The following is a 24678-nucleotide window of genomic DNA, read 5'->3' as shown; positions in this document are numbered from 1 at the left end:
CATTCAATGGAGTCAAATGCTTTTGCAGCATCTAGAAGTACAGCTGCTGTTTTAGTATTGGGAGTTAAATAGTGCGATAAAGCAAATAGTGTTCTAGTGTTATGAGCTGTGGACATAGATGGGATAAACCCTGATTGGTCCGGTAATATCAATTTGGTCATTAGTGGTTGCAACCGCGTGGCCATGAGCTTGGCCAGTATCTACATTGAATAGGGTCAATGGCCGATACGAGTCGCAGCATTCAGGATCTTTATTTGGTTTCAACAGGGTTACAATCATGACTTCTCGTAATGTCGGCGGTAGCCTGTGCTTTTCGTGGGCATCTCCGTACATTTCCACCAGGTGAGGTGCCAATTGATCTGCAAATGTCTTATAAAATTCACACGTGAACCCATCAGGTCCCGGTGCTTTCCCGTTTGGCAGGGATTTAATGACTTCCGTCACCTCCTCCTCAGTAATAGGCATGGACAAGTATTCTCTCTGCGCATCCGACAGCCATGCAATCGCAACATCAGCTAGATAATCCATTATCTCTTCAGGCGATGCTGTAGATTGCGAAGCATATAACGCATCATACGTGCTCATGAATTCTTTTAGTATGCCGTGCGTATCATACCTCAGCTCTCCCTTATCATCCCTGACCGCCCGAACCGCCTGTGGCGCCCGGCCGGAACATATTTTCGCTGCCAGGCTTTTTCTCGGCCTACCGCTCTCACCGTAATTTCTCGCTTCTTGTCGCCTACCTATGTATTTGAGTTCATCCTCTGCATAGGTTTGATATTCCGATAGTACAGTCCTAATTTCTCCCAGCAGTTTCATATCACGTGTGCGCTCATACTCATGTTCCAGGGCCCGTAGTTTACTTTCACGGGTAGTGAGTTGCTGTCTTATATCTTTGAGTATGCCCGCAGTAGTGCCTATGCAGACACCCCGAATCGTGGCCTTAAATGCTTCCCATAGTAAGCCAGGGTCATCCATAGAGGGTGCATTAATATCAAAATACTCCTTAATGGCTTTTGTTATAGTCTCCGTATACATTGTATCTAATAGAACTTTGGCATTAAACCTCCAGCTATACGGAGGCGGCGTGTAGTGCGGTATAGCTAAGGACAAGAATACCGGGTTGTGGTCCGACAGTGTTCTGGGGAGGTGTCTTATGGATTCCGCCCACTGCAGTATCTCCTCAGAGCCCAGCCAGTAGTCAATACGTGACCAGCTACCATGTGCAGCTGATACGTGTGTGGCTTCCATACATGTAGGGTTTCGGGTTCGCCAGATATCCAAAAGACGCCTATCAATCATGATATCTCGCACTTTACACACTGCCCTTTTATGAGGCTCATTCGTTGCACCTGACCTGTCCAGTGTGTTGTGCATTGCAATATTGAAATCACCCCCCCAAATTACCGGTATGTCAGGCAATTCACTAAGTGTGCACCATATCTTGTCGAGAAATCGGGGTCATCAGTGTTTGGACCATATGTATTGAGTATGGCAATTCTCTGCCCCCGTATCGTTCCTGTGATTAGAACCGATCGCCCAATTTCGTCTGCAATAGTGGCGTCTATACTGAATTGCACTCCCTTTTTAACCAGTATGATAACCCCTCTAGCATATGAGGAATATGAGGAACAACGTGTACTCTCCGCCAACCTGCGCCCCAACTGTGTCTTAGAGGTGGGTGTAAGATGTGTCTCCTGCAGGAGGGCAATATCAATCCGGTGTCTGTCTAAATATGCAAAGACCTGCCTGATTTTTTGGGGATTATTAAGACCTCTGATATTGCAGGTTAACAGGTTTAAGTGTTTGGGTCGTGTCTTCACATCCGTCATCAGCAGCCGGCTAGATCTATGGATTTAGAACGTTAGCAGTCTGCACCGCAGCTCAGAAATAAGCACATCATCACAGTTATATGTATCTGAAAGTGGTTCTGGGACTCAGCAATGTTTCTCAAGTTCCCAAGCCTGTAGAACATTCCCCAACCCCCTTTCACCCACCCCCACCCACTTCAGCATCCCAACCATGCCAAAGACATATCCCATAACAAATTAGAAACATAACTCAGCTGAAATTGGGGAGCACCCGCGTAGGGGGTCCACCGAGAGCACACAACTCCATCCATCGTAATGGATGTGGTCAAGCATATGTATATGTTGCAGACTCACCCCAACCCGCAATCTCAAGGGTATCTAAATGACCTACGATCGACTCCACATACTGCGCAGTCTACAACACAGCGACAATGCCCTCATGTGTTCACGAATTTCAAACAGATCCTAGCGGTCGCCATGCCATCCCGACCAGAGGGTCGGAAAGCACGTCCGCCACCCAAACCCCGACATCCAGTTCAAACCCATTGTCACAGCCTGGCGAGGACCCACCCGCACGCTCAGAGGCGAAGATGCTCGTCCAACCACGACCCAGAGCACAGAAGTAGCCGCCAGGTGGCCCCGTCAGACAGCCCTCCGCACCTCCTCGTACTGTCTCTTCTGAAGCAAACCCGCTGAGCCCAAGGGCGACATTCAACACGGCAGCAGCACTGCCTCCCCAGGCCACCCCTTGTGTATAGTTTACAGATATCGCCCTAATAGTTCAGGAGTTCAGCGTCATTTCGGCCTGTCTATGGGCATGGCCACCTGCCATAGTTCGCCAGTGTCTTCCATACCCTGCGTCCCTGTGGCAGCCGAGCCGCCCAGGGCATCAACAGTCCGGCCTCGCAATAATTAGCATATTTAGATCTTACCAGATCATGATGTCATATTTCCGAGACAGATCCCACCATATGTCCGCAGCTAGTTCTGGTCTTTATCTTGCTCCAACTGCCGCAGCTCTTTGCGCCTAGCATTGATTTTCTTAAGGAAGTCCTGCGCTGCTTTCGGCGTCTGAAGAATGGTAGATCGGCCCTCATGCATCACTCTGAGCCACGCCGGATACAGCATGGCGTATTCAATTTTAGATTCACGCAGTTTCTGTTTGACCGGGTTGAACTCTCTCCGCGCCAGCTGCACCGACATAGTGAAGTCTGGGTAGAACTCCAGAGCGTTTCCCTGGTAGTTTATCTGCTGTTTCTCATGTGCCAGCCTCAGGATTGTGTCGCGGTCTCTGTAATTAAGGACATGGGCAAGTATCGGTCGCGGAGTGGCCCCAGGTTTCGGCCGTGAAGCAAGAGATCTCTGCGCACGTTCAATCACAAACATGGTAGAAAGTTTTTCCGTGCCAAAGACATTGCGGATTAGTTCCTCAACATAGGTTTCCATGCGACCTGTGTTTGTTGATTCCGGAACCCCCGCGATTCGCACATTATTGCGTCTGGACCTCGCTTCTAAATCCTCCGCTTTAGTTTTGATAACTTCCAGTAGCCTCTCCATCTCCCGCATTTTCGGGTCGTATCATGTGATTCATCCTCCACTGCTGCGATGCGAGTTTCCGCTTCGACAAGGAGCTCTCCGTGCTATTCCAGCTTGGCCGCCATATTGTCCACCCGCAAGGTAATTGTGTCTAGTTTGCCATTTATGTCCTGCAAGCTTCACTGTATGGCCTGTAAGACCCCCTCCATACCCGTAGGTACTTCAGGATCAGATTGACATTCGGCGTCCGGCGTCGCTGTCGCACCTTTGGTTTGTTTTTTCACCTCGAATGGGAGTTTAGTCTGCATCCTGTCCGCTTTTCCCATGTTCGTGTTATGAAGATCCCACGACCTGTATACCAGCTGATTCCGCAGCACAGCCCAGCGTAGAGATCAAGGAACCCAGCTCACCGCTCCGGATGCGACCACCGGTCCAGCATGCGCCGTCCTCCGCCACCAACCTTCTGACGCAGCCTCTGAGCCTGTTCTGGCCTACAGTAGGGGAATCGCGCGACAGGCCACGACACTCTCACTCCACTTTTAAGCGGGACTATACAGCTGCGAGGCGATCCCGTCAGGGGGGCACACACGCAGACAGTCAGCAATTGATCCTCCAATATTGCACCACCGACTTTTTGCCCTCAAGTTGCACCCTCAGCCACCGTACCTTCGGGCCATATTGCACAGGAACACGGCCAGTCATGCGCAAGAAGTGCCTCACAAGCCCCTCCCGGTGCCTCGCCTTGGTCCGGCCGTATCGCTCTCCACTCCAGCGCGTGTAGGGCAGTGGGGGGTGGTCACGATCTCCCCAGCGGTGCACGAAGGTTTCTCGTGAGTTGAAGGCACAGCGCACCTCACATCACACTCAGCCCAGCATGTGCCCTCCCCTCGAGGACACCGCTCACCACCGTGTCGCGGGCCGATATCGCGCCGGACCAGCCACAGACCAGCAGTAGTCCGCCGGCCTCACAGCCGGTCCGCTCCCTCCGCCTCACTGTATGCCGCCATTTTGTCTGATCGCAGTGTCAGGCCATTGGACGGGAGGGAGCCCCCGACGCCGCATATAATTTACAGGTATGCCACCGGCCAATCCAGCAGCGCCGTGTATTTATCTGCCTCGCAGTCACAGTGCGATCAGGGCGCTAATGCATCGCTGTCTCCGCTCTTCGACTCGTTAATTTCCACTGGGCGCCGCCATCTTGTTCGCGCCGTATCTCTGCTCGCATCTGGCAGATACACTCGATTTGTGGGGTTTAGGGGTACTTTCACCGCCTCTTGCCGCTCATATTGCAGAGCCGAGTGGTTCCAATCCTTACTTTCTTCAGTTGCGGGCAGTTGCAAGCCCGCTCGCGATGGTTATATCCGCATTTTCGGCTTGACCGGCGGAGCCGTCTCAGAAGGCGGCCATGTCGGCGTGCACCCTCTAGCGCCTACCGGCCACACTACTCTTTTCATAGAAATTACCACTGAAACACATATCAGGGAGATTCCAGGGCAAACCTAAGAGAGGAGCAGCCTCAAAGCAGTTAGTAACCAAATAAGCTATTTGTCCCTACTAGGACTTGCCACACAACAAAGGCACATACCCTACCTTTAACCTAAGAAATAGCGTCCTCCTCAATTGGAAAAACGTACCCACCGATCACTCCAAAGTTAAATTGTATTGTAATTTGATTTAAAAAAATACAAATTAATCCCTACGTGTATCCAATCTTCTGTTTTATTATCATAGCATCCCACCAGAACATCCATTTCTCCAAGGGCTGTGTCCACGTGGACACGGCCCTCGGAGAAATGGATACAGCCTGTTTGGAAACACAGACATAGTGAGGTTTACTGAGCAGTTGTTAATTTTATCAGGTGCAAATACAGTGGTTCTTTGGAAAATAGGAACTATTCCCTAATGAAGGGCTGGCCCCGAAATGCATTGGGCTGTATTGATGGACTGTATTGGTATGGATACCTGTTGAACAGTTATCCAGACAGTTTGACAGTTTGACATTTGAACACTATGGTGCCGATTCCGATCCGTTACAAAAATTTACCGTCCGACTCGTTTCCGTATTTTTTTACGTATGAATCGTACAAGTACCGTACAAACTGCGAAGTACGATTCGTACGTGAAAAATACATACGAATTGCGTCGGGAAAATGGTCCGAGAGGGAGCCGTAAATTTTTACGTCCGAATAGCATCGGGAAAAGTGTCCGATAGGGAGCCGGACATTTTTACGTGCAAATCGTAAGACAGAAGTCCGAGCGCGCAAGTACGATCCGTACCGCCCGTCCGAATACACAACCGCATGTAAAAGGCCCCGTACGGAGCGAACGCTGTAGCCTACATGTACACGGGTAAACTTGTGCACGAATACGAGTCGTACAGCCCCCCTCACCCTGCACATGTCAGCACCATATCCCCGTATATGTCAGCACCGTACCCCCCCTCCGCACCGTACCCCAACACCGTAGCACAGCCCGCACCTGTACGCGCCGCACCCCAAAACCGTGGCACAGCCCGCACCTGTACGTGCCGCACCCCAACACCGTAGCACAGCCCCGCACCTGTACGCACCGTACCCCAACACCGTAGCACAGCCCGCACCTGTACGCGCCGCACCCTAACACCGTAGCACAGCCCGCACCTGTACGCGCTGCACCCCAACACCGTAGCACAGCCCGCACCTGTACGCGCCACACCCCAACACTGTAGCACAGCCCCGCACCTGTACGCACCGTACCCCAACACCGTACCCCAGCACCCTCACCCAGCATCACGTATGTACGGACCGTACCTACGCGAAAAAGACTCGTACAGAACCAGGACACTGTAAAACAGCACAAGGAGGGTCAATTCGACTCGCACAACACCACAAAACACGTCAACATGACAAAATACATCTCTATGACTGACCTGCCACATCCAAACAGCCAAACAGAGGACCAAATCACAACCACCTCTTATACCACACCCACCACAAATTCAAACACAGCCACACCCACAAATGGACCAATAAAAAGGGCCCACACACACAAACCATGAGCCATTGCAACAGACCCACTGCTCACTGACACCACAGACAAACAACTGCACCTTACTCACACCTTAACTACACCTTCACTTACACACCTTCACACAACCTCCTTCACAAACACCCCCTCTTCACCTTCACACACACACCGTCACATTCACACCCACACACCCACAACCATCCACACCCACACCCACACCCCACACCATGCCCACTGACAAGAATACAAAGTTCACTACGGAGGAGCTGGAGCTCCTTGTCAACGAAGTCATCAGAGTCGAGCCACAGCTGTTTGGAAAATTTGTCAGACAGACCAGCATAGCCCAAAAAACCAGCCTGTGGCAGAGGATCGTCGATAAGGTGAATGCTGTTGCGCCCATCCGAAGGACCAGGCATGAATGCCAAGCCAGGTGGTACGATCTGCGCAGGGCAGTCAAGAGGAAAATGAACGAGGAATACGCCCAGAGTAACATCACTGGGGGCGGGCTGCCCCGCAGACCCGTACATTACCATCCCTGGGAGGAGAAGGTGATGGCCACGCTTCCGCCGGTGGGAGTACACGGAGTCGAAGGAGTCGCAGAGCCTGGTGAGTACACAAACAACTCACGTAACATGGGGGGAATGGCATCCACATCCCAACTACAACAAATGCACTCACCTACCCCCAAGCCCTCACCGCACACAACCACACCCTAAAAACCACGCCCATGCCACTAACATCTCCATACCCCATTCACAAATAAAGGCAATGCCATGTCCCAGGCCACACCAACCACAAACCCAAGACTGGATGTCCGGGATGCTGGGAGGGTGGGTCTCACACAACACATTGTGCAACTCAGAACCAGACACCAATGCCCACAGCCCATATGGCCTAGGTACATACCCATGCACCATGCCCAATGCACAGGGACTGGCAAAGTAATGACAAGGTAGCTGACACTTGGCCCTGCTGTAGGCAGCACAAGGCCCTCCTGTGACCACTGTACACTCAAACAACAACTCCACTAGCTCACATACCCAGCACAGGAACTCACACACACTGTCATGCCAGCATGCACCATGAGGGGACAGACACATCACCTGGGAGACCCAATGACAAATCACACTACACACAACAGCAGGCCTGGTCACACACCCCCCCTCACACAAGCACACAACCCCGGGGCGGGCAACGGATTTACCCACTCTCACAATGGACATGTGACACAACAAGACCAATCCATAGCCAAATAAGCATCCCAGCAAAAAATTTACTGGCAAACACTCAGGAGCACATACCAATCTGTCCCCCGCAACATACCCATCCCCAAGTGTACATTGAGAGGAATGCTAGGCACATCCAACCACCTGGAGGAACTGTGACTACTTGAATATGTATGAAACATGGATGTGGCATGAAACAGCATTAACATTGTCTCTCTCTCACACACAGGGCAACGTCATCGACCTCCCCCCAACAATGAGGGGGAACAATCACAGTCCCAGGCTCAGTGTGAAGATGATCCCACCGGCAGCGACGACTCTCACCACTCCGTGGATGACCCCGACCAACCTGGCCCCTCTGGTGCCCAAGCCCCTGCGTCAGGTACATCTGTGCCAACCCCCACCCCCATTCCTGCCACATCCCAGGAGACACCCAGGAGCCCTGCTCGCAGCGAACAACACAGCCAGTCTGACCAGGAGGGACAAGGTTCTCCGGGCACCCAGGAGGAGGCAGACGACCACGCTAATGCCATCCCTCAGGGGTCCCGTAGACCCGATGTGCCCACAACGGCAGGCCCGGCTCATGTGGGCAGGGGTGGTGGGAGTGGAGGCAGGCGGAGGCGAGAACCTGACCAGCCAGCTGAGGGAACTGGTATGGCACACATGCGCCACATCCTGGACACATACTGGCGTGACACCAGGGGCATCAGCCAGGTTGTGTCGAGCCTCACAGACATCAAGGGGACCCTCGACGAGATGAAGAACCTGCAGGCCGAGCAACATGCCAGTCAACAACAACACCAAGGACGGATGGAGGCAAGACTGGCTGAGCTCCTGGCGGTGCAAACGGACATGAGCCGTTCACTCCGTCGGATTGCCGACAACATGGGCAACCCTCCCTGTGACACCAGGCGAAGACCAGCACCAGCCACAGGGAGGGAGGAGGAGGAGGAGAATTCGTCCGACGGAGCATCACAGACATCGTCAAGGCCTGCATCTGAGGGTCCCCGGAGGAAGGTGGGTCGTCCACGGAAAAGACCGTGAGAGTCAGCGGACCATCCACATCTCCCAGGTCACCTGGCCTGGCACCTGCCCCTCTGGCGCAACAGCACCACCTCACCCAATGACATTCTCTGCCACATGGACTTGCTGGTCACAGTCTGACCAATGATGACCAACACTGTGGTCTGGACTCTGATGACTCCAACTGACAAGGATGCCATCTCCCCCTGTGAACTTTGGATTCTATACACCCGGTAGAGCACCTTACTTCATCCACCAAAAGACTTACCCCACCAAAAATAAATACTTAAATTTGTCATGAGATGTTGCTGTCATTTGGCATTATTCACCAACATATGTGTGTGTAAATGTCAAACTATGCCTGAGTGTTGAACTAACTCCACACCCTGGGATCGGAGTCTGGTACAGGACACACATGGGTCACAATGTATCATTCAATGCAGACATGGAGCACAATACTCACCTGTGATGGCCTCAAGCTGCTGAGGGGGTGCTAGGGAAACTGTGAGGCACACCTATTTGGAAGAGTAACATTAAGGCGTAGAGGTCATGCCTCATTTGGAGGTTCCCGGGGAGGGAGTCCCAGGTATGTGTTCCCAGGTGGGAGAACTATGTCCTGCATGCAGGAGTACGGTGGATCAGAAGAATGGTGGCCAGGTCAAGGTTGGATGCACAGAGATGGCACTACGGGGTCTCGGATGACAGTGGTACAAGGTTGGTTTTGGGTCAGGGTTGTGGCCTGCCTCCTGAGTGTGGGTGAGGAGTCTGAAGGTCATCCTGCAGCACACAGTGATCCATTGTAGCTGTCTCTGCTGGACGGTGATGTGGCTGGGGCGCGGGATGTTGACGCTGAGGTGTGCAGATGCAGCCTGGATGTGGACAAGTGTCCCTGGATTTTGGATGTGGCTGCTCCGTAGAGGGCAGGGCAGTATTTGACACAGATGTTGTCGTGGACCTAGGGGATGGTCCGTCTTACCTTGGAGTGGATCTATCTGGGGATCATCTGCATAATGCTGAGGGTGTTGCAGTGTGAGGTACAGATGCTGGTGATTACCATGGCAAATTAGAGCAAGCAATCCATGATGCACAATATCTTGTGTGCGTGGACACTGGGTGCCTGTGCGGGGCTTCTGTGGGTGGGACACAAGCAGTTGAGCCAGCTGTAAGGGGACAATCCTCAGATGTTGACCTCAGTCCTGTACAAGTCCAGCCTCAGGTGGCTGCTGTTCTGCCATTCATCTATGGATCCCATGCAATCTTGAATATTGGAACTGGAAATGTCTGTGTCCTTGGTGAGGTTGAGGAGCGCCTGGCTGTCAATGGCATACTAGTTGATGATGAGGGCGTGTGCGCATGTGATGGTGGATAGGGGGGTCCTGGACACATTGTAGATTGACACGCTGAAAGATGATACCTGTGCCATGTGCCTCACGACGAAAGCATACTACATGCAGAAGCCTTGAGTCCCACTCCCATGGCCTTTGAGGGGTACAGATCCGGTGGGGAGTAGGAGAGACATGACCTGGTGGGTGTGACCGGTCCTGGAAGGCGTGGCAGCGCTGTGTAGGCAGTCGGAGTTGCACACTCATCATGCAAAGGTGTTGTGTGTGCGCTCAGTGCATGCCTGAGAGCAGGCGGGAGATGTGTGGATGGACCTTGCTTGGAGGGTGGCTGCAACATCACACTGTAGTGGGATGTGGGTCATGAAAGGACCTGAGGGTCATGCAATGTGCACGTTGCATGTGCAGACGGTCCAGCCTTTGGTACCGCGTGGCCGCAACTGTGGCACAGACAAGCCGAAGACAGCCAAATGAATGTGTTGAGGGAGGAAGGGAGGAGCACCTTTGACACTATGGTAGTGTTGCCGTAGGCGTACGCCATAGAGATACGGGCCGTACATACGCGTGTATGGCCCGTATCACAATGGCGTACGCCTACGGCAACACTACCAAAGTGATATGGGCCCTACACACGCGTGTACGGACCGTATCACTGGAGTAGTGGTGCCCTAGGGGTACGTGTGGAACGTACCGTACCTGTGTGTGGATAGTGAAATTACATAGGGGACACATGAGGGACAAGTATAAGGGCCTAAATGCATGCTGGTTGTCATGGAGACCGAGTTTCCAGTTCAAAATTTTTCATCAGGTGGCCAGCAAAATTCGGCCAGCAAAATTCGGTTGGAGACAATATACTATGTTGCAAAGTGGTTGTTGACTTGACATCATGCTCAAATTTTGAACCATGCAAAGGCCCTCACTGGGGTAGGTTTAAAGGGATTGGAGGAAACGTAGGATGCAAATGAGATTGACCAATCACTCTGTACTCCTGTAAATGAAACAGCCCAGCAAGGGAGATATAAGGCAGCCAGGACCCATGAGAGAGCACTTGCCTGCACAACTTTTCATTCCACACCACTGCTGCTGCTCGTGATTCCTCTGGCACCATGTCCAGGTCTGTGGAGAGGGCCCAGCCTTTCACCCAAGAGGAGAATGAGGCGTTGCTGGACGTCATCCTCCCACAGTACCCCTGCCTGTATGGGAGACCAGGGGAGCAGGTGAGTGCTGACTCCACTAGCTGTGACTGTGCCCCTTTTTTGTGTCTGTCACTTCTGGCATTGTGTCCAGGTGTGACAGACATGCAGTGTTGTTCATGGTGGGTCTCAGGGGGGGAATGCCTTATGTCTCCCAAGCAGAGCCTGATGTGGTTCATATCTGCAGTCCTCACTTGCATTGTGCTTACTGTGACAATCACTGCATGGTGCATGCCACATTCAGCCTGGCTAATCCTCTTGGGAATGTTGTTTCCATAGTCCTGATGTGATTTTGTGGTCCCCCCAGTGTGACAGGTGACTGTACCCACAGATGTGTGTGAGTTGAGTGTACCTGTGGTGATAGTGTCCAAATGATGTGTACGGCCCCTGGACATTGGTGTGTGTGTAAGTCCCCTGTCATGTGAGTGAGTATCTATGTGGAGTGTTGCACCCCAGCTGCATGGAGGATGCATATGCCCTACCCATCTGATGTGAGCAGGGAGCCGTGCTGTGTGTCTGACGTGCTGAGCTAGCCCCACACCTGTGACTCCCCCCAGTCAAGTGGCACATGTGCTGAGTGATGTTTGTACCCATAGTTGCCAATGGCAGGTGATTGTCCTGTGCCTGTGTGTGTCTGTGTACTCCGCTGAGGTTGCGTCAGTGGCCTGGGGCATGTGACTGCTTTGAGGTGCTGTCCATAATCCTGGTGTTGCTTGTGATGCACAGTGTGAGCCATGATCATTGATTCTGTCGCACCCCTCATGCCACCTGTGTACTTTAAATGCCACGTAGTGCATTTGGCCTTCCCCAGAGGATAATGTCCCTATGACAAAGGTGCAATGAGTTGGCTGCATACTATGCCCTGTTCAAACAAGCCCAATTGTTCTAATGTGTGTCTCTGTGACATGGAGCAGGTGTATTGATGTTGTCTCACTTTGTCATCCTCACAGGTAGCCGCCTACGCCAAGGGGGAGATTTGGAAGCGGGCCGTCAGGGCCGTGAGGTCGGTGGAGGGTCGCAGTCGGCGCCTGGCCCAGGTGAGGAAACGCTGGCAGGATATCCGGTGCTGGACCAGGAGGATCGCCCGGGTCCTGCTGGGGGACTCACCAGAGGGCAAGAACCGCGGGCGCCGGCGCCTGACCCACAAAATGAAGCGTGTCCTGGTGGTGGTATTCCCTGACATGGATAGGCGGTTACAGGAGAAGCAGCAGCAGCAAGGGGGTAGGTACATGTGTGTTTGTTGTGTGTCACCAGCTTTTGGAAGTGCTCAGTCGCCTGGATACACTGCCAGGGTTTATATGTACAGTGCATATCCTGTTCCCCAAAGTCAACCGGTCCTGTTCTTCCTCCCTTCCCCTCCTTGACATGTGTTCCCTGGTCTGTGTGTAGTCACTCTTGCACAAGGTAATCTAGTCTGGCAGTTAATCCAAGTGCCCAATGCTTGCAACATCATGTGTGGGGGTGGTCTGTGACATGTGTTGGGACCTTGCCTGTGCCCTGTCCAGTTCAGTCATTTGGGGGTCCATGATTGTTGGCACTGATGCAGAGTCTCAACATAGGAGTGTGAGGCTTAAAATGAACTGCCTTGCAGCATGCATGACCGATGTTGTGGCCTCAGACATGATGTGCATGAGGGGGAGATATGCATAGTGCGGGGACGGTTGCTCCTGTTGCAGTCAGATCTATCCAGGACCATGGAGCAGTGTGGCCACTACAGTCCCCTGAGACACCTTTTCCTAGGAATCATGTGTGTCATCCAACACTGTGGACATTCTCAGTGTCTTCAGCATAGGTTGGCCTCTGTGGCATTGTACCCTGGCCTCATTTGTATTTACGTAAAGTGTGCTACATGTGTACACTGTATAGGGTGACCCAATGTGGCTTGTGCATCCTCACACTAGCCAGTGCCTGTGTGTCTGTGTACAACTATCTCATGATGGTTGTTTGTCAATAATATGTGTGGTCAGCCCCACGAGGGGTTGTTAGAGTGCAATTAGGCTTTAATGGAGCCCATTAATGTAATCCCTGATTAAGAGGTGTAAGTCCTTCCTCTGTCTCAATCACATTGTCTCAGGTAGGGGGGGGGGGGTTTGTGCGGGCAAGGCCTACATGTCCAAAGCTTATGTCTCCTTGCCAGGTCTGGCCTGTGTGTGATGATAGTCGGAACAGACACTCAACAAGTATTGACCCAGTCATGTTGTGCAGGGTTTAATGTTTGTGCTTTGCAGCATGTGTCAAAAGTTAAAAGACATGGTTCCTGCTCATCCATTTTTGGCAACGGTGTGTGGTCCAGATGCTGTGCTCGACTGTCCACAGACACTAGCTTCTCTGTATAGTTCGATATCAAGTTCTTTGCTGTTGTGTCATGCTCTCCATTGTTTCAAAGTGGCATGGTGGGTCAACCAACTGTGTAGTGCAGGGCCTACATATGTGCGTAGTATTGTAGATGTTACTCATGATGCTTTTCATGCTATGCACTGTGACCTATGTAGTTTGGACTCATGTGTCATATGTATACAGGTGTCTGATTATTTCCTGTCTCTTCACCTTGCCCACAGCATCGTCGGGGGACACCGAGGGAGACACCGGCACGGACGTGGAGGAGGGATCCAGCACCGGTGCCACCAGTACTGGGGAGTCTGGTGCAGCAAGTGGCAAGGAGGGCGAGGGGAGTCAGGCGGAGGACCTGTCCAGTCCCAACACCGACTATGACGCTGACGGGTCCGAGGCTGAGCTTCCAGAGGGGGCGGAGGCTGCTCCCACAGCTGAAAGCAGCAGTACATCTCTCGCCGCCCCCTCCATTCCCATCACCGCCCTCCCACTTGCTCGGGTCCCTTCTGTCCGTGCTAGGCGAGCACATGTCTCCTTCGTGCCAGGCACTGCACCCCCTGCCCCTGTCTCCCCTGCTGCCGTCAATGCCGAGTCTGTGGACATCCTGCGGCAGTTGCAGGTTGGTCAGACATCGCTGCTTAATGTCCTCCATGGCCACACCAGACTGCTGACACAGATGGTGTCGTACATGGAGGGCATGTCAGCAGCGATGTCTGACCAACGGATGTTGCTGAGGACCATGGACTCGTCACTGATGGCAGCAGTGGGTCTCCTGCAGCGCTCCGTCCCCCCTACCCCTGCACCATCCACACTTCCCACTCCCATGCCTGTCCCTAGCACACCCAGACATCCCCATGCACGCACCCCACCAGACACAGGCAGCACACCAACAGGGAAGGCTAAGCGCACACCTCCAGTCACGCACACACAGGGGGAAGTAGGCACACCCACTGGGTCGGGGGGCAAACGGCAACCACGCAGCCACAGTGGGAGTCCGCAGTCCTCACGACCCACTTCCTCCAAAACCACTCCCCTTAGCTCCCCTGCCCAACAGTCGGACAAAGAGTCCTTCATGGCCAGTCTGTCCCTCAGCCCCAGTGTGACACCACCCCGCAAGCGGTCGAGGAAGTCCCCAGGCAGGGGAGTTGAGTCCCCCCCCCTGTCCACACCCTCCCCCAGTAGCGCTGCAACTCATCCCTCTGACCCCCCCCCTCCTTGGGGCCTATGGTTCCTTCGGGTGCAGGGGAGACGCTGGCAGACCTTGCAACCGTGTGCAGCGCCATCCTAACCACCACCTTTGGCGCTGCCCCACCCCCTGTGGTGGAGTCGTCCGTCCCTGCACCCACAACACCTACCCTTGCCCCTCCTGTCCCTGCGGTGCCTGGTCCTTCCCCCCCACATGATGCCCCCCCCCTGTGGATGGAAAGGAACTGTGAACTGTGCAGGCAAGCTAGGGGAGACGCGTCCCAATGTGTCCCCCCCCCCCCCCCGGAATTCGCATATGGACTGGCCTATGGGCCTTGTATATAGTGTACATTTCAAATCCAATCTTTTTTTATGCTGAATAAAGCATTTTGTTTTTCATTTGCACACGAATGCTTTTCTGGTATTGCTGTTGGTGCTGCTGCTCCCTGAGTTGGGGTGGTGATAATGTGTTAGGTGTCTGGGAAATGTTGTAGTGTGCTGCTCATGGGGAGGACCCTGGTATCTGCGTGCCATCACAAGGTCTCTGCAAATAATCTTTGGTCATGTAAGCTCTTACTGTATGGTGACATTGTCCCAAGGAGTGTTCCTTCCTCTGTGGCACCTGACTTCTTCCCTGCAGGGTGTTTCCCAATTGTTGTGCTGACCTGTGTCTACAGTTCCTTGCTGTGTGAGGGATCCCTTCAACTTTGCCCATGCCTGCTCAGCAATGTCTACGCCTGCATCGTCTGTGCCATCCTTGGTAGTCACTGTACTTGTGTATGGAGTATGTTGCCATGGCTTCATGTGGACATGGTCCCTTTTCCGCACTATGCATGTGTGTACTCCCAGCCTAGCACACAGGTGTTACTTGTTCTGCAGGGTATTTGGGCACCTGACTGACAATTGTGGGCATTGTATCTGTGGGTACTCCACCCTTTTCCTTCCATGGGAGGCAACAACTTGTTGGCTGCCCCAGCACCTGTACATTCCTATCAGTCCTGGAATGTGGGTAACAGTGTGTGTTCCCTTAGGCTCTCTTAGTTTAGTGGGGTTTCACATGAGGATACAGTCTTGCTGCATGATCTCAGTGTGTGTATTGTGCTGCCACCGCCAGGGGTGGGTATGCATGTGTAATTTGTCATCACACCCACATGTGGTGTGTCATGCAGCGGGGGAAGGACATCCATCCTCATGGGAGTGGGACACTGCTGTCAGTGATGTGTTGTCATGGCACTATCAACATAGTCGCACATTGTGGATGCCTTCATGCACCCATGGAGTTTTGCTAATGGGAGGATGATGTACACACCCACATGTCTCTGTTCACTGCTGGGAGGCCTCTGCACCCACCCCTCATTTGTCTGGGCACTGCTGGGAGTCCTCTGCACCCACCCCTCATATGTCTAGGCACTGCTGGGAGTCATCTGCACCCACCCCTCATATGTTTGGGCACTGCTGGGAGTGATAGGCACCCACCCCTCATATGTCTGGGCACTGCTGGGAGTGATAGGCACCCACCCCTCATATGTCTGGGCACTGCTGGGAGTGATAGGCACCCACCCCTCATATGTCTGGGCACTGCTGGGAGTCCTCTGCACCCACCCCTCATTTGTCTGGGCACTGCTGGGAGTCCTCTGCACCCACCCCTCATATGTCTGGGCACTGCTGGGAGTGATAGGCACCCACCCCTCATATGTCTGGGCACTGCTGGGAGTCCTCTGCACCCACCCCTCATATGTCTGGGCACTGCTGGGCGTGATAGGCACACACCCCTCATATGTCTGGGCACTTCTGGGAGTGATAGGCACCCACCCCTCATATGTCTGGGCACTGCTGGGAGTGATAGGCACCCACCCCTCATATGTCTGGGCACTGCTGGGAGTCCTCTGCACCCACCCCTCATATGTCTGGGCACTGCTGGGAGTCCTCTGCACCGACCCCTCATATGTCTGGGCACTGCTGGGGGTCCTCTGCACCCACCCCTCATATGTCTGGGCACTGCTGGGAGTGATAGGCACACAAGGTCCCTGCAAATAATCTTTGGTCATGTAAGCTCTTACTGTATGGTGACATTGTCCCAAGGTGTGTTCCTTCCTCTGTGGCACCTGACTTCTTCCCTGCAGGGTGTTTCCCAATTTTTGTGCTGACCTGTGTCTACAGTTCCTTGCTGTGAGAGGGATCCCTTCAACTTTGCCCATGCCTGCCCAGCAATGTCTACGCCTGCATCGTCTGTGCCATCCTTGGTAGTCACTGTACTTGTGTATGGAGTATGTTGCCATGGCTTCATGTGGACATGGTCCCTTTTCCGCACTATGCATGTGTTTTACTCCCAGCCTAGCACACATGTGTTACTTGTTCTGCAGGGTATTTGGGCACCTGACTGACAATTGTGGGCATTGTATCTGTGGGTACTCCACCCTTTTCCTTCCATGGGAGGCAACAACTTGTTGGCTGCCCCAGCACCTGCACATTCCTTTCAGTCCTGGAATGTGGGTGACAGTGTGTGTTCCCTTAGGCTCTCTTAGTTTAGTGGGGTTTCACATAAGAATACAGTCTTGCTGCATGATCTCAGTGTGTGTATTGTGCTGCCACCGCCAGGGGTGGGTATGCATGTGTAATTTGTCATCACACCCACATGTGGTGTGTCATGCAGTGGGGGAAGGACATCCATCCTCATGGGAGTGGGACACTGCTGTCAGTGATGTGTTGTCATGGCACTATCAACATAGTCGCACATTGTGGATGCCTTCATGCACCCATGGAGTTTTGCTAATGGGAGGATGATGTACACACCCCCATGTCTCTGTCCACTGCAGGGAGGCCTCTGCACCCACCCCTCATTTGTCTGGGCACTGCTGGGAGTCCTCTGCACCCACCCCTCATATGTCTGGGCACTGCTGGGGGTCATGTGCATCCACCCCTCATATGTCTGGGCACTGCTGGGAGTGATAGGCACCCACCCCTCATATGTCTGGGCACTGCTGGGAGTGATAGGCACCCACCCCTCATATGTCTGGGCACTGCTGGGAGTCCTCTGCACCCACCCCGCATATGTCTGGGCACTGCTGGGAGTGATAGGCACCCACCCCGTATATGTCTGGGCACTGCTGGGAGTGATAGGCACCCACCCCTCATATGTCTGGGCACTGCTGGGAGTCCTCTGCACCCACCCCTCATATGTCTGGGCACTGCTGGGAGTCCTCTGCACCCACCCCTCATATGTCTGGGCACTGCTGGGAGTGATAGGCACCCACCCCTCATATGTCTGGGCACTGCTGGGAGTCCTCTGCACCCACCCCTCATATGTCTGGGCACTGCTGGGAGTCCTCTGCACCCACCCCTCATATGTCTGGGCACTGCTGGGGGTCCTCTGCACCCACCCCTCATATGTCTGGGCACTGCTGGGGGTCCTCTGCGCCCACCCCTCATATGTCTGGGCACTGCTGGGAGTCCTCTGCACCCACCCCTCATATGTCTGGGCACTGCTGGGGGTCCTCTGCACCCACCCCTCATATGTCTGGGCACTGCTGGGAGTGATAGGCACACACCCCTCATATGTCTGGGCACTGCTGGGAGTGATAGGCACCCACCCCTCATATGTCTGGGCACTGCTGGGAGTCCTCTCCACCCACCCCTCATATGTCTGGGCACTGCTGGGGGTCCTCTGCACCCACCCCTCATATGTCTGGGCACTGCGGGGAGTGATAGGCACCCACCCCTCATATGTCTGGGCACTGCTGGGAGTGATAGGCACCCACCCCTCATATGTCTGGGCACTGCTGGGAGTGATAGGCACCCACCCCTCATATGTCTGGGCACTGCTGGGTACGGGCCGTACCACCATTGTTGGGGTGACGTAGGGGTACGCGTGGTGCGTCCCGTACCCACGCTCTTCAGGCCTGGGTACGGGCCGTACCACCATTGTTGGGGTGACGTAGGGGTACGCGTGGTGCGACCCGTACCCACGCTCTTCAGGCCTGGGTATGGGCCGTACCACCATTGTTGGGGTGACGTAGGGCTACGGCCCGTACCCAGGCCTTCAGAGTGTGGGTACGGGTCGCACCACGCGAACCCCAACGTCACCCCAACACTGGTGGTACGGCCTGTACCCAGGCCTGAAGAGCGTGGGTATCGGCCGTACCACCATTGTTGGGGTGCCGTAGGGGAACGGCCCGTACCCAGGCCTACAGAACGTGGGTACGGGCCAGACCCCCAATGTTGGGGTGATGTAGGGGTAGGCGTGGTGCGACCCGTACCCACGCTCTTAAGGAATGGGTACGGTGCGTACCACAATTGTTGTGGTGACGGGACGCGTCCACGTCCACTTCCGTTGTGGCGGGACGCAGGCCTTGGTGGACACCCCCCCCCCCCCCCCCGGAGTGACCAGTCCCTCGAGGTACGGTATGTACAGGGCATGTATACATTTTGCCTTGGGTGGGGGTTATGTTTCCTGCCCCTGCCCCCCGCCTTTGCCCCTGGGTGTTGTTCTGACCTTCTGCGGCGTCTGCGTCGGTTCCTGTGCACCAGGTCGTAGGCTATGAGGGCCGGGATGGCACGTAGGATGGGGTCCATGGCTGTCCGTCGTGTACAGGTGCTCCTTCCTCGCGTCGTCCTCAATTTCCCGTCACGTACGCGGTGTCCCGGATCGGAATTGTGGGTATATTTGAGCCGGTCGGTGCTTTGTACGAATCGTACGGAAATGGCATTTCTGTACGAATCGTACTTGCGTGTTTGTAAGGTGGTTTTCCCGGGTACGAGTCGGACGGAGAAAACGCTCCGTACGACGGTTCGTACCCGGGTTTTACAGGATCGGAATCGGCACCTATATGTTCTGGTGAGATCCTATGATAATAAACCAGAAGATTTGATACACGTATAACTTAATTTGTATTTTTTTAAGGAAACTACAATAGGCTTTGAAGTGATCGGTGGGGACGTTTCTCCAATTGAGAATGACGCTATTTCTTTAATATTTTCACGCCCATGGATCAGAAGGTGAGAGCCACCGCACCCGGTAAGGATTTACTGAATTACTTTTTTTAAAACAGAGTGCGATTATCTCCGCTTCCCTACCTTTTAGGTACACAGCCCCCTGCCTATAGGTCTACCTAGGGCTGACCTTAGGGGAGACCTATATGTAGTAAAGGGGGAGGTTCAGACTTAGCAAACATTTTAAATGCGGCGTCCCTGTGGCAGTAAACTACGCACACAGGCCCTGCAGAGGCCTGAGACAGGTTTGAAAGGCTACTTCTGTGGGTGGCGCAAGCTGCGCTGCAAGCCCACTAGTAGCGTTTCATTTACAGGCCCTGGGCATATAGGATACCACTGTACAAAGGACATACAAGTAAATCAAATATGCCAAACATGTGTAGACTAATCTTACCAAGTTTACAAGAGAGAGCACATGCACATTAGCACTGATCAGCAGTGGCAAAGTGCCCAGAGTCATAAAACCAAAAAAAACAGGTCAGAAAAAATACACGAGGAAGGCAAAAAGTCTGGGATAACACTGCAAAAACATCCAGTTCCAACAGATGCAATCCAGCAGCACCCCAATGGCGCCTCCTCCTCGGACACTGTCTGCTGCCTTGCCCAGCTGAACCTTCTCAGGAACTTTTCTTCAAAATGTTCTTCTAAGTATAAAGGTAAGCAGAGGCCGGGTACAATCCACCTCATGTCCATACTGGAGCTTTAATCTTTTATGTGCTACTTACTTGAAAACGTTTTAAAATCATTACTCCAGTTCTACTGATAGATTTACTTAGTTTTGGTGTCACTGTAATCATTCAAATGTAAATTGGTTTGGGATTTTTCATGTGATGTGTTTTCACTATTACTGTTTGTGTGCTGCATACATTCTTTACACATTGCCTCTAAGTTAAGCCTGACTGTTTTTGTGCCAAGGTACCACAGGGTAAAGTACAGGTTAATTTAGTGACTTTTGTGCCTCACCCTGACAGGAATTGTGGTTGTTGCTTGAGTAGGGTGTTCAACCTCCCCCACTTCAACCAACAACTCAATTTCTTATACTCTTCCTTTTCATCATCTCTTCCTGCCTCCCACCCCCTAAACTAAACATTCCATCTCCTGTACTTCCCTCCCAAAATTAAATTCACATTTTGCCCTTTGGTTTCCTCTATCTCTAAGAACATGTTGCCCCAGGTTTTCATATACCATTGTTTTAGTGAACCAAATGAGAAGTACCCTGAAGTGTGGAACAACAATCCTATGGTGTTAGGTAATATAAAAAAGGCAATGCCCTAGAGGCGTCTTGTGGCTCTCACCACGTGGCCCGTCATGGTGGAGTCTAAATTCAGCATTACAAATACAGAATACGTTTGTCCTAATCGAACCAGATGCAAAAGCAGGCCTATGTTACCCCCACCCAGATACTGAAATATTAGTTCAGGTCATGTTTTATTACCCAGAGCTTGTTCAATTCTCTTCAGTCTAACAGTGTAATCATTAGGATTTTAGGGGCCCCAGGCAAGAAATAATTTGGTGATGCCGGTTTGGAACAAGATGGACTTGTATTACCAATTTTCTGCTAATCCCAGCCTGTCATGCCAAACAATATTGACTAATATGTAAAGGATTGAGATGCAGAAACAGACAAAACTGAGCAAGAGAAAAATTTCATTTTTCCACGGGCCCGTGAAAGGTGGGGGACCCCTTGGCAATTACCCACTTTGCCCATGCCTTAAAACCTCTCTGCTGTTGAATCCTTTAGTGCTTCCACCACAGCCAATTGCTGCTTTCTGTAGCTCTTCAAAGACCTCCCGGCTGCCCATCTGGTTGTCTTCTTCTTCTTTTGGTGGCCTTAGATGTTGTACATGTCTCACTGTCTGCCACTCGAGACACCTGAGTGGGGAGCCCCCAGCAGGACTCGGGCCTAATTGCTTCTCTCTTTCCATTTCAAGGCCCATGATTTCACAAGATTGAGTAAATGATTTCATGAACCACAGTCTGTCTTTCCATGAGAAAAGAGGTCATCATGTGTAAGTTAAATTTTTTGGGGAGTTTGAGGATAGATGGATCTTGAAATATTTGTACAGCCATATTCGTTATTGGCAAATAATTTACTGACATGGACACATTAACTAATTAATTATTTGTCTTTGGATATGTGGACACAAGCCAAGATGTCTAGCACCATGGATCTTGTGGTTTGCCTAGAAGCTAATTTATGAACTATATCAATGAACAAAGGAAGAACTCTGAACTCTTTAGGATGGGTTTAAACATGTATAAACTGTCTTTGCCTTCTGCTGTTTTTGGTACTCCCCTAATATGCACATTGTTCTTCCTTGAGCTATTTTCTAAGTCCTCTTGACTCTTGCAATATCACATTCTTCTCCTTTAGGGAGAAGCAGGCCATGTATTGCTCCTGTCCAAAGTTCTCTCATACTTCGTCTTGTCCAATAAATTTGCTCTGTTCCTTAGATCAACGATGTCTCTATTTACTTGATTTAAGCTTTGTTTCAATTTCCAAGTGTACAGCACCAATTTACACCTAGATATCCTTGTAGAATTCAGTAATGAAACTCTTACTGATTATCTTGGCTTGGACACCCGGGTTCAACTGCACCTCCAGTGCTCCCAACAACTGTGTCCAGTGGGTATTCTTTATGGGAGACCTCAACCCCGTCCTGCTCAGGATCTGCTGAGATTATACTGGCACTCCTCAGCAGGTAGTTAGTGCCCTCATATCCCCCGCCATGGCCCGTATCTGGAGTAGGCAGCTTGAGCCACCTATGCAGGCTTGCCCACAATGGCCCTGCAGGGGTTCCTGTTTATACGGCCCATTATTTGCTCCCTGGGCGACCCTCAATCCTCTGTCTGAATGGAGTAGTTAGGCTTTAACCCACCTCCAAATGTGGAATCTAGGCCACTGTTACTATTAAATCACTGATGTCTACCTTCTGGGATCAAGAACAGTATTCATCTTCTCAATTTTCTCTGCCCCATCTGTCAGGTCTCATTGTCTCCATCTGCTGCTTTTAGGGCTGCAGTCCCCTCCCTCATGCACCAACTGCACACTGGTGCCCAGTCTTACCTAGCGGTACATGTTCAGGGGTTTCATGGGCACTTCTTCAATGGAGGCAATACAGGTTCCAAATTACCACACCACCGGGCAAGGCCAAGGAGTAAAACCTAAAGCCGAATCTTCACCGAGTCTGCTGCACCCCACCACTGTGTTCCTATTCCAGGAATGGTCCTGTTTCTCTACAAGTTTGGAGCTGTGAGAAACTGGGTTGTTTGTTGCAGGGGTTGTGAGCTCTTCTCATGCAACAACCGCAATCCTTGTCAGGATGAACAACAACAATCATTAAATTAACCTGTGCTTAACCCTCTGGTAGCTTGGCACAAAAGTAGTCAGGCTTAACTTAGAGGCAATGTGTAAAGTAATTATGCAGCACTTAAACAGTAATAAAGGGAAAACACAACACAAGAAAAATCCCACACTAATTTAGATAAATTGAGTACATTCAAATAAATTATTTGATACCAGAATGATAAAAAATCCAATAAGAACCGGAGTTATGAATTTTTAAAGTGTAAAATAAAGCCTAAAACATCAAAGTGCGAACTGCGGACATCTAGTCACACAAGACCAAGGCAAAGTCGAAAGTTATGGCCAGCTGCGATGCAGCGTGGTTCAGATTCATGAAGTGGATTGGGCCCGGTCTCCGCTAACCTTTGGACATAGAAGACTTTTTCAAGAAAAGTGTCTGAGAATGTAAAGTTCAGCGCGGCAAGCCAGTCAGCGGTGTCCAAGAAGGAGGCGTGGCATCGGGGAGCCACTTGCCAAAGTCACGGGGAACATTTCTACGTTCAAACTTAGGGGCCTATTAGGATGGCGGGCAGACTATAGTCCGCCCGCCACCCTAGCTGTGCTGGGACTGGCCGCCAGTGGTGCGGCTGTCCCGCACCAGCAATTAGGATGCCACCGCGGCAGTGGCATCCTCTATCCCCAGCATTGTGGTGGGCGGTGCTCAGAGCACAGCCCGCCACAATGCTGTGGCTGCACTGTGTGTATTTGCATGCACAACGTGGCAGGCACTGCGTGGTGCCTGCCACGTCATCCATTCAAATGCAGGGGGGTACCATAGGTACCCCCCATGTGCCCCCCCACCCCTCCAACTTCCAGGGGGCCTGCAACGGGCCCCCAACTCAGGACTCTGCATGCCTTTCCGTGGCGGCAACGCTTTCCGCTGGCATCCTAATATGGCTGGCGGTGTCTAGCAGACACCGCCACCATATGCAACCCTTTTCCGCCCAGTCGACCCGTCGACCGGGCGGAAAAGTGGCAGACGGTCTTTCACTCCGCCGCGGTCCACCCCACCATCATAATATGGCGGGGGGAAATGGGAGGCGGGCGGGGTATGATGTAGGGCGGATCGCCCCCACCATGCGGGCGGTGGCGATCTGCCCTACATCATAATAGACCAGTCTCTTTTTTGGAAGTCAAAAATCTCCATTGGGACGAAGCTGCAGGCTGCGGTGATGAGGGCTCTACAAGGCCGGATACCCCTTCTGTGAGGAGCTGCTGAACAGGATTTGCTGCTGCAGAGAAGAACTAATATCATGTTACAGTGTCTCAATGGGAATCAATGAGGGGATATGTTTTGTATGAGTAAATTAATTCCAATAGAAAACAAGTAGTCCCAATATCAAGATTGAATGCAATTATATTACGCATGGCTACATCGCCACATTAGGATTGTCACCTGTAACTGCTTTCCGGCCCCATTAAGCAATCCAATACCTCTCACATTAATGCTTTATACGTGATTTGGTCAGGTTTGATGCTTCAGACCGATGCACCTCCTTCAGACAGTGTCTCACATTGGATGCACTTGTGCAGACGTTAATTTGTCTCCCTGTCTCGACCTAACCGGTAATGTATGGCGCTCTGCTGGCCTACGATGGCCGCGTGATTTTGCTTCATGGACCACAACAGCATTTCAACTCGGTATACATGAAGTTGATAACAGTATATGCTAAACAAAGGGATCCACCCTTA

The sequence above is a fragment of the Triturus cristatus genome, chromosome 1_1 (genome assembly GCF_964204655.1).
Source record: "Triturus cristatus chromosome 1_1, aTriCri1.1, whole genome shotgun sequence".
NCBI lineage: Eukaryota > Metazoa > Chordata > Amphibia > Caudata > Salamandridae > Triturus > Triturus cristatus.
This window is presented reverse-complemented; position numbering follows the sequence as displayed.